This window comes from Sylvia atricapilla, chromosome 13, assembly GCF_009819655.1.
Source record: "Sylvia atricapilla isolate bSylAtr1 chromosome 13, bSylAtr1.pri, whole genome shotgun sequence".
Taxonomy (NCBI): domain Eukaryota; kingdom Metazoa; phylum Chordata; class Aves; order Passeriformes; family Sylviidae; genus Sylvia; species Sylvia atricapilla.
Genome location: NC_089152.1, coordinates 2345565 through 2361050, shown reverse-complemented (window position 1 = coordinate 2361050; position 15486 = coordinate 2345565). Strand labels below are relative to the sequence as shown.

General features: G+C 44.3%; 1 protein-coding gene and 1 long non-coding RNA gene across 2 annotated transcripts in view; one reads left to right on the top strand and one right to left on the bottom strand.

Moving 5' to 3' along the window:
* Nucleotides 1-2104, bottom strand: part of DENND4A (DENN domain containing 4A) — a 48664-nt gene extending 46560 nt beyond the window's left edge. The window contains exon 1 of the mRNA XM_066328211.1: nucleotides 1986-2104. The gene's annotated coding sequence lies outside the window, so the exon portion shown is untranslated. The remainder of the gene's footprint in view (nucleotides 1-1985) is intronic.
* LOC136366917 (uncharacterized) lies at nucleotides 2101-9568 on the top strand. The gene is made up of 3 exons (XR_010744604.1): nucleotides 2101-2903; nucleotides 5806-5942; nucleotides 8348-9568. It is a non-coding gene; the product is annotated as an uncharacterized lncRNA (long non-coding RNA).
* The last annotated feature ends 5918 nt before the right edge of the window (nucleotides 9569-15486 follow it).

Sequence of the window (15486 nt, the reverse complement as noted above, 5' to 3'; positions counted from 1 at the left end):
TTGTACATCGCAGAAGCTCTTAATGCTCTAATGAAGCTTAATCTTTTTTGTTCTGTCTTTAAGACTCCACGCAATTTTCCTGTTCCTCAAGCTAACCACAGAAACTCTAATGCTCTATTTTTGATAATTAAACTACTTCAGTGCCAAGTCACAATAGCCCCTAAAAAACAGCTCCCCTTACCAAAGTTCCAATTTAATGCCTACTTTAAATAAACTTTCAGACTCCTCAATACTCTAAAAGCTAGATGAAGTTTCTCCAATAATCTAAATATATTACTTTTTTAAAAAAGTTGATAAAACCAAGAGACTCCTACAAAGTAAGACTTGCATGCTAGACACACAAACCAGAAATAATCCATTTACTCCCCCCTCGACCTTCCTTGGCCAGACTAACTCAATTAACTTCCCTAAACCACCAGACACTTGCCAGGATAACATATTTGTGTTTAATCATTCAAAAAGTGAAATATTACGCACTGCAATGTAACACTTTTTACGGAAACCTTCAGTTGAGCAACAGTTCCAGAAAAAAATTGTGAAATGAAATAAAAAGCTGTCCAGAACACCATACTTCCACTCAGTTAATTTAAAAAAAAAAAAAAAAGTTTCAGAACTAGGCAGAAAGTCAAGACCCCGTTTTTTAGCAAAGGAGAAGCGGCACATTCTCAAACGCAGCCTGTTTCAAATAACTTCGGAATAACAACCATCACTGGGAAGTTATTGAATACCATCATTCCCTGGCCAGCAACTTGTGCTACGCGCAGACCTCATGACAGAACGACGATAAAAATGCCAGGGCTAATTTCTCCCAGCGCGCCGCATTAATCCAGGCACAGGGTAACTAACCCGGGCTGCCGAAGGGAAAGTCGGGACAAGAAACACGCACCGTGGGGCTGCTCCAGAAACACGCACTGGGCGACTCCGGCTGACGCAGCGCGGAAAATCCGCACACGGATCTGGGAGACACACGCGGCTCGGGGGAAGGAGCACACTCGGGGCTCTGGGGAAAGCACAGAGTGGATGCAGGGAGCGCACACACACCGATTTGGGCACCGCACACACACATTGATTGGGGCACCGCACACACACACATCGGTTTGGGCACCGCACACCGCCCGGCCCGCAGCCCGTACAACATGGCAGGTCGGCGGCCACGGCTCGGCCCCGCGGAGCCCCTCGGGCCCGGCGGGAGCCTCCAGCCGACGGGCACAAGCAGAAAGTTTTCCCCCCTCCCACCGCGGCCCAGCGGAAAGTTACGGCCGCCCCCGCGCCGCCTCAGCCCCCGGCCCGCCGGCGCCGGCCTCCCGCCCCCGCTGACAGCCCCGCGCCCCTTCCCCGCCGGCCCCGGAACGCGGCAGCGCCGCGGAGAACACCCCCGGCCCGCGCCCCGCGGCGGTGACACCCCGCCGCCCTCACCTCAGGCGGGGGCCGCGCTCCTCAGGGCGAGGAGCGGGCGCTGAAGGGGTTCGGGGGGCAGCGCGCTCGGTGCCCGCGCCCTTATCTCATCCCCGCGGAGCCCGGCTCGCCCCCACCGCCTCCCGCCGTGTGGGCGGCTCAGGCGGGATCCCCCCTCCCCTCCGCCGCCATCTTGGCTGTCACGGGGCGGGGGAGGCGGGCGGCGACCCGTGATCGCGGCGGGGCGGGAGCGGGACGGGAGCGGGACGGCGCCCGCCGGTTCCTGAGGGGATGGCGGCCGTGCCCCGCCGCCCACCGCGTCCCTTCGGAGCGCTTCCCCTCGCACCGCGGCCCCGCCGCTCCGCCGCTCCCCCTCACGGAACGCGGCCCCGCCGCTCCCGCCTTCCCCCTCACGGGCTCCGAGCCGTGAAGGGAGGAGCGGGGCGCCCTGAGTGAAAGCGCCTAAAACACGGCGCGCCGACCGTGGGCTCGACTCTGCTTCCCCCCCACCTCAGCGTTTTAACCCAGACAGCAGCTTTAATTTAAATAGAAATTAATCTCCGGCCCAAATAGGCCGGGATTTGGCTCACCTGCGGCGCCCGTCGCCTGGACCCGGAGGAGGTGCCGGCTGTCTGGAAAACAAGGGATGAGAAAAGCGAGGGATTTTCTGTAGGCTTGATGTAACCCGCAGCAGGCTGTTGCATCAAAGACTAGAAAAAGAACCCGAGACAAAAATAATCTTTTAAGAGCGTGCAGCTAAGATTAGTGCAGCGTGTCAAGATGTTGCTGAGCGCAACAGAACGAGTCCTGCCTATACCTACACAAAATAAGTACTACTTTTCTGGCACCTTGTCCACTGCACCCTGAATTTCCAAATTTTATACCAAAGTGCTGTTTAGGGATAGGTTCCAACCATACAATTTTGAGTTTGAATTCAGGCTTACCTCAGTTCTGGATGTTTGGCTTGAGGGTCAAGATGTGGCTCGTTGTAAAAGACATAAAATCTAGATGAAGTTCTGAATTTGTAAATACGGTGAATTTATCAAAACTGGACTGTAAATACTCAGATATGTTCAGATCTACTCTCTTTACTTCGTCCTTCTGAAAATCTGACCAAATAGGAGACTATAAAAGCAAAAAAAAAAGTGAAAAATAGCACTGTTTTTCCCCACAGGCTTTTACCAATTGAATTGTTTATAGCAGAAATGCTGCTCCTCATACTCCCCCATGTAGGAAATGCGGTGGCTGACACAAGTCAGTGTCTACCTGGGCAGGAGCACCCATGTGCAAGCCTGCACATGCAGGCACAGCTCTGCGCTGCCAGGTTTGATATTTGGGAGCTGACTCTGTCTTGTTTTTTTTTTTTTTTTTCCTCAACAGGCAGCAAACCGAGTAAGGAATGTGTCAGGGACTACGAAAACGTCGCCCATTCCTCGTGTGTTTCTACGTGAAATGCATTTCTAGCCACACCCATAAAGAACTTGTCTCTCCCGACAATTCACAGCGGGGTAAGTGAGAGACCAAGAACCTGGAATGTCACTGTTCGCTACAGCAAGATGCTCTGCGTCCAGTAGTGTGTGCTTAAATTATTTGGTAGACACTTTTCTAAATCAACTTCCAGTATATTTTATTCCTAGAAATGTTTTTCAAATAAATAGCAACACTGAAGTCCATCTTCTGGATGGTGTTAGTAATTTTTGATATGCAAACTGTTCTGTGCTCTCTGCCCTTGCTCATTTTTCAAGTAGGCATAAATTTTAGGCTTCAGTGTTAACATCCAAGATTAATGGGTCTGTTCCTACTTCTAAGAGTATTGTTACAGCTGCCTGTATACTGAGCAAAATCCCTGCAATGATGTATGAATGGCTCACTTTGCAGGGTTTAAGTTCATAACCATTAAAATATTCTGGACTATTTCTATTAGAAACTCATTTGAGAGAAACAGAATTCTTAAATATTCTCTGGCAGTTTTCATACTTTTCAGCTCCTTTATAAGTAAAATGTTGTGTAAATGTCCTTGTTTTGCTGTTAGTTTGTTTCCCTCCCCCATTTCTGTCTTTCTAGGACTATCTGCATTTAATTACACATTGTGTCAATGTCAACAAATTGCGGTCAGGGACGGGGTTCTGCCTCTGCAAGGCCTAATACAACACCAAAGTAGTTTCTGCCCCATACTGCTATCACAGCTAACAGTGCTTATCTCTGTCCTGTCTTTCTTGTTCTTACATCTCCCCCTCCTTCCCACCCTGTTCCACCAAGCCTCTGCTGCATTCTCTCCCTGACCTACCTGCTGCTCATGCTCTTGGCTGTGGCACACTTTCTTCCCCACCAGCACATTTAATTGCAATGTTCCATTTCATTATTAGCTTGTCACCACCTTTATCAAGTCACCTTTGCTAACAAATCTCTCTGCGAAGCTTTCCTGCGTAGCTCATCATCAGTTTTCCACTTTAGGGCTCTTCTAAAGCCACGTGCAAAAGGGCCCATGAAAAATCGTGACTGTAGTTGTGTATTTATTTGTGAATAAAGAGCAGCATCAGTGAATAGTGCTACTGTACAGGCACAGACAGATTTACTGTGTGCCCAGCTCCTGCCAGGCTCATTGCACAGAGATGTGTCTATGTGTCAGTCAGACAAAGCCTTTCCCTTCCCAGGGATTTTCGGGATCTCAGCGCAGGAATCTCTGCTTGCACATGAAGACCCGAGCACAAGATCATTAAACCACTGAAGTCTCCTTATTAATTCCAGTCAGTGTTGGATGAGATTCTTCTTGTGCATAGTAAGCTAATTACCCAAGTTAACAACTGCGTGTAGTGCAGGTGGGCAGGCACCAAGCACGCTTAATGTGGGATTCTGCTGCCTCTCAAGTGCAGGGTGGAGCCCTGGCAGCCAGATTTAGCCTCCCCCGTAGTGTAGCCAGAGAGACACGCAGGCTCTTTATGGACCAGCAACCACAGAACGATTTTATTCCATGTTACAACCCCAAATTTCTAGCTTGTGGCACTGAAGTGATTTTCAAAGTCTGGTTTAGCTTATTTTAAGTGCATTTTACACATGGGTAAACTCAAGCAAGGCAGAGGACAAGTGGCAGATGGTCAGTGACAGAGCCAGGAATAGAATGGAGAACTCTGCTGTCCCAGGACATGATTTTAAGAGACTTTGTCCCAGGATTGTGAGCTTGATGATTTATAATTCATGGGGCTTCAGAAGTGTTTAAAAAAAAAAAAAAAAAAAGCAACTATCAGTATTCAGTTTTTCCTGGCAGAGACTGGCTTCCATAAGCAAAACAATTTTAGTTCAGTTCCTTAAGTGTGCAGTTTGAGACTTAATCTGTTCACTTTCACTTTCTCACCAGTTTTATGCCTTTTTGAACTCGCTTGCCTGTGCTGCGTGCACTATTCATTTACCTCTACAGGGGAAGGATGAACCTCCAAGAGAGCCCAACAGAATACCTTTCAAATAGACCTATCTGCAGAAATTGGTATTCTATTGGTAGAAATAACTGTGGGGATAATGATAATGGATAATTATAAACTCCATACCTGGCAAAACAAGGCTCTGCATTTCAGAAGATGAATTGCCTTACCCTGTCCAGTAACCCACTTTACAGTGCAGTAATGGATCTGCATCCGGAGGGTTATGCAATGAAATGGAGCCTTTGGCAAGCTGGAATCACACTGGAAACGAAGCAACAGCTTCATGGGTTTTTTCATACATGCATATTTGTAAATCTGGAACTTATCCCTTTTGACATAAAGAGACCGTCCATGCTTGGAATGATTAAATTCTAGGACAGATTATGAAATAATAAAGCATTTAAATATTATGATGCAGCAGTACAACAGTGCAATCACCCCTCCTTTTACTGATTCAAGTATAGTATCTCTAAAAAGCTTTTTGCACTCCAGAGAAACTATTGACTATACATTATAAAACAGGAAATAGAATATCATATATGTATTGAAAAAAAAAAAAAGATTTTTCAGACCTTTCTCTAGGTAAAATAATTGCTGAAGCAGCTGAAATTATGGGGAAATGAAGCAAATACCAGCCCTGATCCAAAGGCCAATGAACTTAGCAGAAGCACTGGAGTCATGTGTGTCATGAATTACAATTCACAAATGCAAATAAAGAATATTACTGTATAGATGTAAGGATAAAGCCTAATTGTCTAGTTGCAGTATCTAGGCATTCCACTTGGATAAAACGAGGAGCTCTTTTTCTCCAGCAGGTAGTTTCTCAGCAAGCATGTATTGCCAATATTTATGGGACAGTTTGTGGTCCCAAAAGCACAGAAATGCTGGGAAACAAAAAGGAAAGATAATGTACCCAAGGAGGAGATCCAGCTGCTTCCAAGTCATTTCTATAAATAAAAATCTGATGCAAACTCATTATCATTTCCCTTTCCAGCACCAATTTGCTTCCTCAAGATTTCAGCGTGTGCATCTGAGGACTTCGGCTGCACGTTGTAAAGCTTCCCTCGGCAACTGCTAAAATTATTCCCGAGGCACTGCAGCATGGCAGCAGCAGCTATCAGCTTTGGAATGGTGAGAGAGGAAGGGGATGGCCTTTGGGGTAGTCAGGGAGAAAACAGTGAAGTTGTGCTTGGCTGTGTTGCTGTGGGTTGAGGTGTCAAGCAAGTGATGCCAGCCATACCTCTTGTCCTGTCGTTAGCGGACAGTCGGCGTGTACAGCTGGAGCACATTTCTGGAATGGCTCTTCCATAGACTCTGGAAGCTCCCAGACAAATATTTGCAGCCCATTTTGTGAGCAAGGCACAGCTGAAGGGTTGCTTGAGGATGGCCTAAATCCTAATGCATCTACCAAAGCCAGCTTGCTCTCTATGCCAGCCCTAACCTGGTTTAAGTATTGCTGTCATCGGTAATGCCAGATAACAAAAGCTGCCCTTTGTGGAGTAATATCAGGAAGGAAATTGTGCATGCAGATTCGCCAGCAAAAATAACAGTCTGGGGCTGGAAATGTACACACTGATACTGCTGGTTTGTTGCTATTTTCAGCAGCTCCTGTTCCCTCAGGGATGAGAGGACTTAACTGCTATCCCTGCTGTTCATGCATCAACCTTAAAGGTTCCATGTGGATGGATGCCTGCTCTTTGGCCCATCTGGGGGTGATTTCAGCAAAAAGCAGTTTTGCTTTGAATCAGTATTCAATTCATCCCCAGAGCCACACCACATGATACTGTGGGGCCGTAGAAAACAACTTTCCTTCACTAGACATCTCTAGTGAAGAGTCCTTTATTATTTGCACTTTTATTCACCTTCGAATCATGCCCAGGCCAAGCAATTGTATTCCATAAGCTGAACCTTCCCCACAGTTTTGCTTGACGGGGTAATCCAGGCTCTAAACTCCTGTGTAGTCCTGCTGTTTAAAGTTTTTGTATTTTGTTCTAGAGATTGCTTATATCACGGTGGGTGAAGCATATCTATCACTTAACCACTTCTCAGGAGTACTATTAGGCTTAATTAATGTTTGTAGAACACTACTGAGATTCTCAAGAGAAGCAGCTATAGAGGTGCAAAGGATTATAATTAATTTAAAACTAATTTTTGAGTAAACGGCTAACAACACTTAAGGTGAGATTCTCCAAGTAAAACTCATTTATTTGATTCTTAGACAAAAACATTCCGAAGTCTGGGTCCCATTTACTACTACTACTGTATGATGCATTTTGATTTTTTATTATCCTTCAGTATCCTTTAATATATCCAAGGCACACAGTACACCTTGTTTTAGTTCAGGAAAAACTGCCCAACACATGTAAGTCAAGTTAAAATAAGACTAACAAAGTAACTAAATTAATAAATTCAAAGACAATCTCCAGCACCATTTGCCTTTAGTATAATAAGTGTTTGAACTATGAAGCCTGTAATTAATATTATGGAATAATTTCCATATTTATTTATAAGGCATCTCATTTACATAAATAGTCATTATCTGGAAATAAAACCAGATCATTAAAATTCTGAAAACTGATTGAGATCAGTCGAGATGTACCAAAGAGATTTGCTAAATTCCCTGTCTGAAACTGTTCTGAGATGAAATCTCCTCTCCCAAACAAGCTTAAACAAGACTCTGCTGTGGAAATCCAAGCAGTGCTTCATGCACATGACATCATCAAACAGAACGGTTATTTTGTACGGTGAGAAAACATTCGGTCACTCTTCTCACTAACTGTCATGGAGAGTTTCCAAGGAACTGCATCTGACACATCTGCACTGAAAATCTGACCCAGATTGGAGATGAAGTTCTCCTAACACAGATTTCTGCTTTTCTGAGATTCTACGGCACATCAAAATCCTTTCCAAAATGTTCATTTCTTTCAAAATGCTTTTAATGCTTACAGTATCTTCAATACTTTTTTGCATCTAGTCAGAAAATACTTCATGCAGAAAAAGAAGAGAAGAAATAGCACTCTTGTGTTTCTGTTTGCAAGCTGGATTGACCACTCATCAGTTATTAGCTAGAGAGTTGTAGGAATTAAAAATTATGTCCTGCTTGTCGCTAAGAATGCATCTCTGCTCCTGCTATCAGTGCTTTTGCCTTTCAAGGTCCAGAATGCTCTCTATTCAATTTTTTCTAGATAGGAACAAACTCACAACTTTTAAAAAAAGCTACAACTAAAGAACGTATTTTTAAAAAATTGCAATTGCCCTGAAAAGTCAGACCTGAGTCTGACTTTCTTCAGTGTGAGATACATCTTTGAAGTGTAAGTGTAAGCCCGGAGCAAGGCAATACACCACGACCTACCCTGTTTGGATGGTTTCCTTACTAATTCCTAGAGAATGGAAGTTGGCTCAAATACTGAGTCATGAGGATTTCATCTCAATACAGATATTTTTAGTATCTGTTATTTTATCTTGGGTACTTTTAAAATCTGTATCACTGCCCAACTCCTCTCCTAATTATCTGAAATTCTTTTCTTCTGTAACAGCTTTGGAATGTGCCCTTCTATTATTACAAATACTGGCTGCATTAGATTGGGTCCTAACTGCTCATCCATCGATTGGGTTAGGTAAGAGTGCCCTTCTCTGAAGCCTCAGCAGCTGCTGAGAAACCAGCAAACAGAGGAACAACACTGAATCTCACGGTGAGTCACTGTGAATATAGGTCAGCCCAGGCTCTGCCCTTTGCTGAGCTCTCACAGGGTTGGCTCCAGGTTACCTGAAGGAGCCCCAACCTCAACAGACCCACCCCCCAAATTTTGATTGTGTCCCTTTGCCATACTGCCCCTTCCATGGGGGAGTTTAGAGCAGATGAACACTTTCTCACAACCAAGAGCTGAGAAAGGATAGGAGAGAAAACACAAACCAAATCACCTTGAGAGTAAAATGCTACACAACCTGTTTAACCCAATTTGTGCCAAATAACATTATAGATCCACTCAATCTCTGCCACTTGAGGCTCCAAATCAATGTGCCAAAAGCAGAAGAGGGAGGGTGATGAATCTGCTCTGATTTGTACCTGGGGGAGACCCTCTCCTGCAACAGTCAGGGGCTCTACATAATGAGGTAGGCAGAGAGAACTGTGAATTGATTATTAATTAAACTGCTTGATCACCTCCTTGGAAAATGTATGACCAAATGTTGATGCACAGAAAGTAATTTACATAACTAAGTTTGAATTTGACTCATAATACAGTACAAAAGTACCTTAATAAATGGCAATTTTAAAAAATCACACTCTGACTCTTGATACAAAAGAAGAGTGCTTCCAGTATAAATAATGAGATGGGAGGAAATGTCCTTGGCAAGTCAATTTGTTCCATGCTGCTGATGGTTCCTGTTAGTGACAAGAATTTTTTTTAAGAAGGAAACAATGGAAAACAAATGCAAAAGCATTTACCAGAAAGCCAGGCAATGGCAGCTTTTCCAAAATGTCAAGTGTGCAGAATAGAGTCAATTTAAAAGAGAATTAATTATTTAAACTGAATTAATGTGACTACAATGAAGCCCTGTTAAACCATCTCATCCATCCTGCTTCCAACTGTGCTACCCCTTACAGTCCAAGCCTAAATACTGTGACCTCAATTTTCAAACACTTCAAACAAAACCTCTCCTATCCAGTCATAGTACCAAGGTGTTGCTTTTTAAATATATTTACTGCATCTCTTCCAGGAACCTGCCCACAGAATTGTGCTCACCTTCTCCACATTCCCAACTTATATGAATTTGACCTCTGGGTCCCCTTTTTCCCTCTTTTCCTCTTTCATCTTCACACTTCTTGTGTTTTCTCTGATGCTTCAGGCAGTTTCTGTCACTGCATTCTTCAGATTGCCCTTTGCCTGGAAGTCTGTCCTTTGCATAAAATCCTGATATCTTAATTCCAGCAACTTTTCTCTTTTGATTCATGCATTGCTTTGTCCTTGTGTGCCTTTGGGGACAGGAAGGTGACTGAATTTTAGTGCTCCAGCTTTCATATGGAGGCTCATTTTCTCAAAAGAATGTCCACATCTACTTCCCCTGGAACCAACTGTCCCAAAGGGCTTCAGTTCCTCCTGGACTGTTGGCCATGATGTTGCAATACACTGAATATCACCTCTAGAAGGAATACTCTGTGCCCACTGTTTGCATTTTCCAGGACAATGTGAATTTGCAATGCTATCAACAATTTGAAGTGCAATAATGATCACTCAGTGCTCTTTTTTCTGGGTAGTGTTACATGAAATGTGGCAAACACCAACAGGAGCCACTGTTCCACTTTTGTATCCCACAGGAATATCTATGACCATGTCTACCAGTGATAAGTCAAAGATGTCACTGTTGGTTTCCAGTTTGAACATGGGCAAAGGAACCACTCCAAATCCAGCCTTTTCTGCTACCCTTTAAAGCAAAACATCTGGGCCAGAATTTATATCAAATAAATTCCTTTATTTCTTATATTTCATGGAGGAAAAGAACTTCCATCTAATAAGTAATGAACTTAATTGCCCTGGGTCTTGACTGTATTGGGAATGCATATTAATTTAAATGCATCAGTGTAAAAATCAGTCTCATTAAACTATCTCAAAGCCCTAGAATAGATGGAACACTGCATTAACACTTGCATATAAACACTCATATTAAAGTTATAATTTACAGGAGCTCATAATGATTATAAACAGGAATTAAAATTGAGCTGAGGTGCAAGAAAAAGGATTAGTGGCAGTGATATTTAAATTGACAGTTAAAAACTCTTCTGGAGCTTTTACAAGGCCTTGGAGAAATACAGTTGGTTGGATATACTACTCTTTTTTTCACGGTGTACCATTAAACAATGTATAAAACATGTGCCCACTGAGGCCAAATGAATATCTTCACTGCAGAAATGTATTTATTTCTTCAGTTATTTTATACGCTGTCATTTTCGTGTCACGCGAGGGGAACGACGGATGTACACATGGAAAATTTCGAGCAAGTTCTTAGAAACCATAGTATTTTCTTGATCATTCATAACCAAATGCATAAAGAACCCTTCAGCGTATCACTATTGCACAGCTTGTACGAGATCTCCATAGCTACCCTTGGCACAACAAGCACAAAAGCCAAGTGCCTTTGCAGGGCAGATAAGCAGACAGGAAGCAAGTGAACATCTGCTACAGCTTTAGATGGTTTTGCCTTCAGCAACCACTGAAAAACGTCAGGCTCTGCATTCCACGTCCTGCTCGCTTGGCCTTTGACACCAGCAGCTGTTGGACAGGAGATGTAAAATGTTATACCTGCAGAAAGAGAGGTGCAGTATTTTCTGAAGGACCGTTGGGGATATTTAATGGCATTTTTTTCTTTCCATTCTCTGATGACTGAAAACACTGGATAGCAGAATCTGCATATGGAGCTACTTCCTGAAAGTCAACCACTTCCTATTTAACAATTATTTTTTTCTAAGGTTCTGTTTTCCTTTCCAAACCTGCTTTGTTTTGTTTTGTTTTGTTCTCTTTTAAACACCAAAAACAATTGCCCCCTATACTGAATAGTAATTATATTCATCATAATCATTGTAAGGAAGCCATGTGCTTCCCTGGATCAGGGCTGGGGCTTCCAGCCCAGGCAATCTGTCTTCTTGGAGCATAACAACATCTCTATAGCACGGACAGCCAAGGAACAGAGTTACACAAAATAAATATCAAACAATTTAGTGCAAACCCTTTCTTTGTTTAAAGAAAGAGCTGTTGAGCATGATGTTTTATAAAGGAGCTCAGCCAAATAATGCAGATTCTGTGCTTGTGTGTGTGGAGAAAATCTCTGCTCCAGACAGTTCAGCAGTTCTCCACCACCACGGTATTTTCATTTGCATGGAAAACTACTAACAGAGAACAACTGACAGCAGCGTATTTTTAGGATATTGAGGCCCGTGCATCTTTATATGCTTCCTCTGAGATTGTAATTTTGTGTAGGAGATTTCAACATATGTGATGAAATCGGATTTAGCCATATATGGTAGATCCTGTGGCTCTGACACAATGAGATGAAAAGGGGGTTCAGAGTAACAACAAAAAAGAGGAAGACACTACTCCAGAGTTATGTAAGTGTAACTGAGAAGAGGATTTTGCCCAGAAATTCTACGTTCTGTGCTTTGGAGTTCTAGACTTTTTTTTTTTTTTTTAATGTTCTATTCTTAAACTGCAGATGGATGCTGTTTTGCCAGAAAATAATTGAAACACAAAGACGACTTCAAATATTTGGAGGAGTCGTGTTGCCACTCAAAATACAGAAGCATCGAGTAACTGTCCTAGTGAGACTTCTCTGGGCACCCTGTGCCATGGCCTTCCCACCCTCACAGGGAACAATTCCTTCCCAATATCCCGTCTATCTGGTCGTGGGAAGCCATTCCTCCTTGTCCTCTCCCTCCAGGCCCCTGTGCAAAGTCCTTCTCCAGCTCTCTTGGAGCCCCTTTAGACACTGGAAGGGGCTATAAGGTCTCCCCAGAGCCTTCTCTTCTTCAAACTGAACATTCTCATCTCTCCCAGCCTGGCTCCAGAGCAGAGCGGCTCCAGCCCTTGGGTCATCTCCGTGGCCTCCTCTGGACTGGCTCCAGCAGCTTCAAATCCTTCTGCTGTTGTTCCCCAGGGCTGGGGGCAGCTCTGCAGGTGTGGTCCCACCTTAGTGGGGCAGAAGGGCAGAATCCCCCCCTCACCTGCAGCCCTTACTGTGGGATGAACCAGGATATAGTTCCTTTCTGGGCTGCTCTCTATGCTTTTTACCTTTTGCATTTCACAGGGAATTGAATTTCTTAAACTATATTAATATTACAATAATTAAATAGCTGTCTTGAACTGTGTGCACATTGCATTTAACCAACTTGAAAGCAAGCCAAAACTTGAAGCAATTTTTAGAAGAATTGTAGAATCAATACATCAATTCCCATTAATTTGGTGTCAGAGGAAACAAATGTGTACCTGTCTGAAACGTGTGCATTCCCTGCAGACAAGTACTAAAATAGGTATCTGTTGTCTCCCTGCCTTCCCTGTGCCCTCCAAACATCAGAAACCAGGATCAGAATGGGGGAAACCCAGACTGGCTGCAAAATACAATGAAACCACTTTTATTAACCCAGTATCCTGGACAAATTGTGCACAAACTCTGCCGCATTAAAGCCATCCCAAGCTCTACCTCATCCACTGCACTGAGTTCCTTGTTTCTCCCTTGATGCTCCAGTCCCTCACAAATACATCTCCATTCCAGGGCTGAGGATATCGAGGCAAGCTGAGGTGAAACTCCATTCAGTCTGTCACAGCCATAAGCTGTAATTCTGCACAGCAGTGAGACAATATTAGTGACTAATCCCATTCATGAGCACATCTTAAACCAGCCAAAGTTCTGGATCAATCCAAGCTCCGTAAAATGTGCTGTGCTGAAAGCATCTTGCACATCTTGCTCACTGCACAGCTGGCTGCTGAGCAAAGTCTTGTCTCGGGAGGTTGCTCAAGCACATGAAACATATTTTTAGCATCCCAAAGGTGTGAGTACTCCCAGTAACCTGGCTGACAGAAGGTTTCCAGAGGAAGAAGGAAAAGAGGCAATGGGTGATGAGATTACCCCCCACAGAAGGAGACTTCTGCTAGGAATATCAACACATCTTTTCAGTCTCTCGTTGCGACTGTTTGTGCTTTCATCAGATTTTCCATTTGCTCCTTCAGCTAGGGGACCAGATGGCTCCCACACATTATGCTCTGAATCATGGCAAGGCTCGAGGTGTTTGTTGTGTGTCACAGCAAACACAGGCGCCGGACCAGGTTAAACTCCCTCACAGCCAGCATATGGTGCACCCTGCACAGGGGTGGCACTGCAGCAGGTACCTCCACACACACACACACACACTGTGGGAGATCTGAGCATCCTTTTCTTCTTGCAGGAAAATGACTGCCCTACCTTGAGCCCAGAGAGCAGGGAAGAGAGGCAGTGCAGTGACACATGGCACAGGACAGATGCTCAGCACTTCCCGTGATGCGCAATGCCTGATGGCAAGGAGTCCTGGTGGGCCAAGGACAGGAGGCTCTTGTTCCCCTTCTGATTTCCCCTTGCAGTTTGTGATTAAACTGGTGCTGACACCTTGCCCAATGCCTGTTTGCAGAGCCAATAGCCCTGGGCAGGACTTCTGGCCATGAAGCACCTACTGGAAAAAGAGACAATCTCATTGTTTGAGAGCATCTCTGCCTCTGGCATTTGTTAAATAGAAAACAAAACAGATTTTCTCCTCACTTGCCTTGCATAGATCTGGGGTAGATTCAAGCTGTGGCAGCCCTGTGAAATGAGAGAGAACAGGAGGGGTTTGCAAATGCAATGGCTCCTATTTGGAGGGTAAGCCTGGGAGGATTACACAGAATGTGATTTGTGCTTCAGTTACAAGACCATAAAAATCACCTTGCAATTCTCTCTCTTTGAAACACTGCGTTTCTGACTACCGAAAACCACTGGAATAATGAAAGATGCTTTTTCAATACCTGGGAGATATCTAGGGCTCAGTGCAAGTAACAAATCTGGAGGCAGAGGAGGGAGGGATGTCCTGGATAACACAACTGATATGGTGTGTGCACTCCAGGTCACACCATGGAGGAACAGCCAAGCAGCTGGAGACTGTCCAATGGCCACCTGCCACCTCAAGTATTTTCTGAGATGAGAAAATTACCCTTTGGCTGTTTTTCAGCTTGCTTTTCTTGCTATGTATTTTCATAACCCCCCCGTGCTGGGAATGACGAGGCACCTTGTGTGTGCTGTGCTGGCCTTTGCTGACAGGCGCTGGCAATCAGGGGACACCCGTCAGGGATGGGGACACTGAGCAGGAATGTCACAATCACAGCCTGTGCAGAGCAGCTCCCATGAAGGTTAACGCGTGTTGCCACCACCTTTGAGGTCAGCGTTGGCCTCACTTTAGCAGTCCTATAAATAGATGCCCAAGGTTGACTGAAAAGAGGATTTGGCTCGGCTGGATCTTGTTTAGCATTCCCAGGAGGGGACGGCAGATTCTTTTCCCTTTTTCTCTTCCAGCCTGTAACCTTGAGTTGGTCTCTGTGGGAAACATTAGTGGCATTTGCCAAAAGCTCTGCCGCTGGGAGCCGGATGTCCTGCTGTGTCACACAAACCACACATACACGTCTCTTCAACCTGCAAACCCAGACCTAATTCCACTAAAGCCTCAAACTAATTCCTCACTGGCAAAACTAGGGAAAAACCCAAACAAACCTTGAGCCTAATTGCTTGAAAACAGTAGGACACCTAGTGGATTTATAGGGAACATCTTTGGGATGATCAGCAACGTTTTGTCATGTTCTTGGCCAAACCAGCTGTGAATATATTTATAGAGGAATCACTGAAATATCCCGGGTTCTATTTAATAAATTAATCTTGTTATAGCTGTTAGAACCTTCAGCTTGCCCGAAGAAGTTATTGCAACCTATAGAAAACCCAAAGAGCATTGTTTGAATGACTTGAAAAAAATAAATTATGGAAAACTGGATGGTTCCCAAGGTCTGAGAACAGGAGGAAGGATATTCTGCCAGATCAAAGCCATCTCAGTTGTTCCATCTGACAGCTCTCTAATGATCTTAATGAGCAAAGTTTTACAGTCTCAGTCTGGCTGGCAGTACAATTGTGCAGC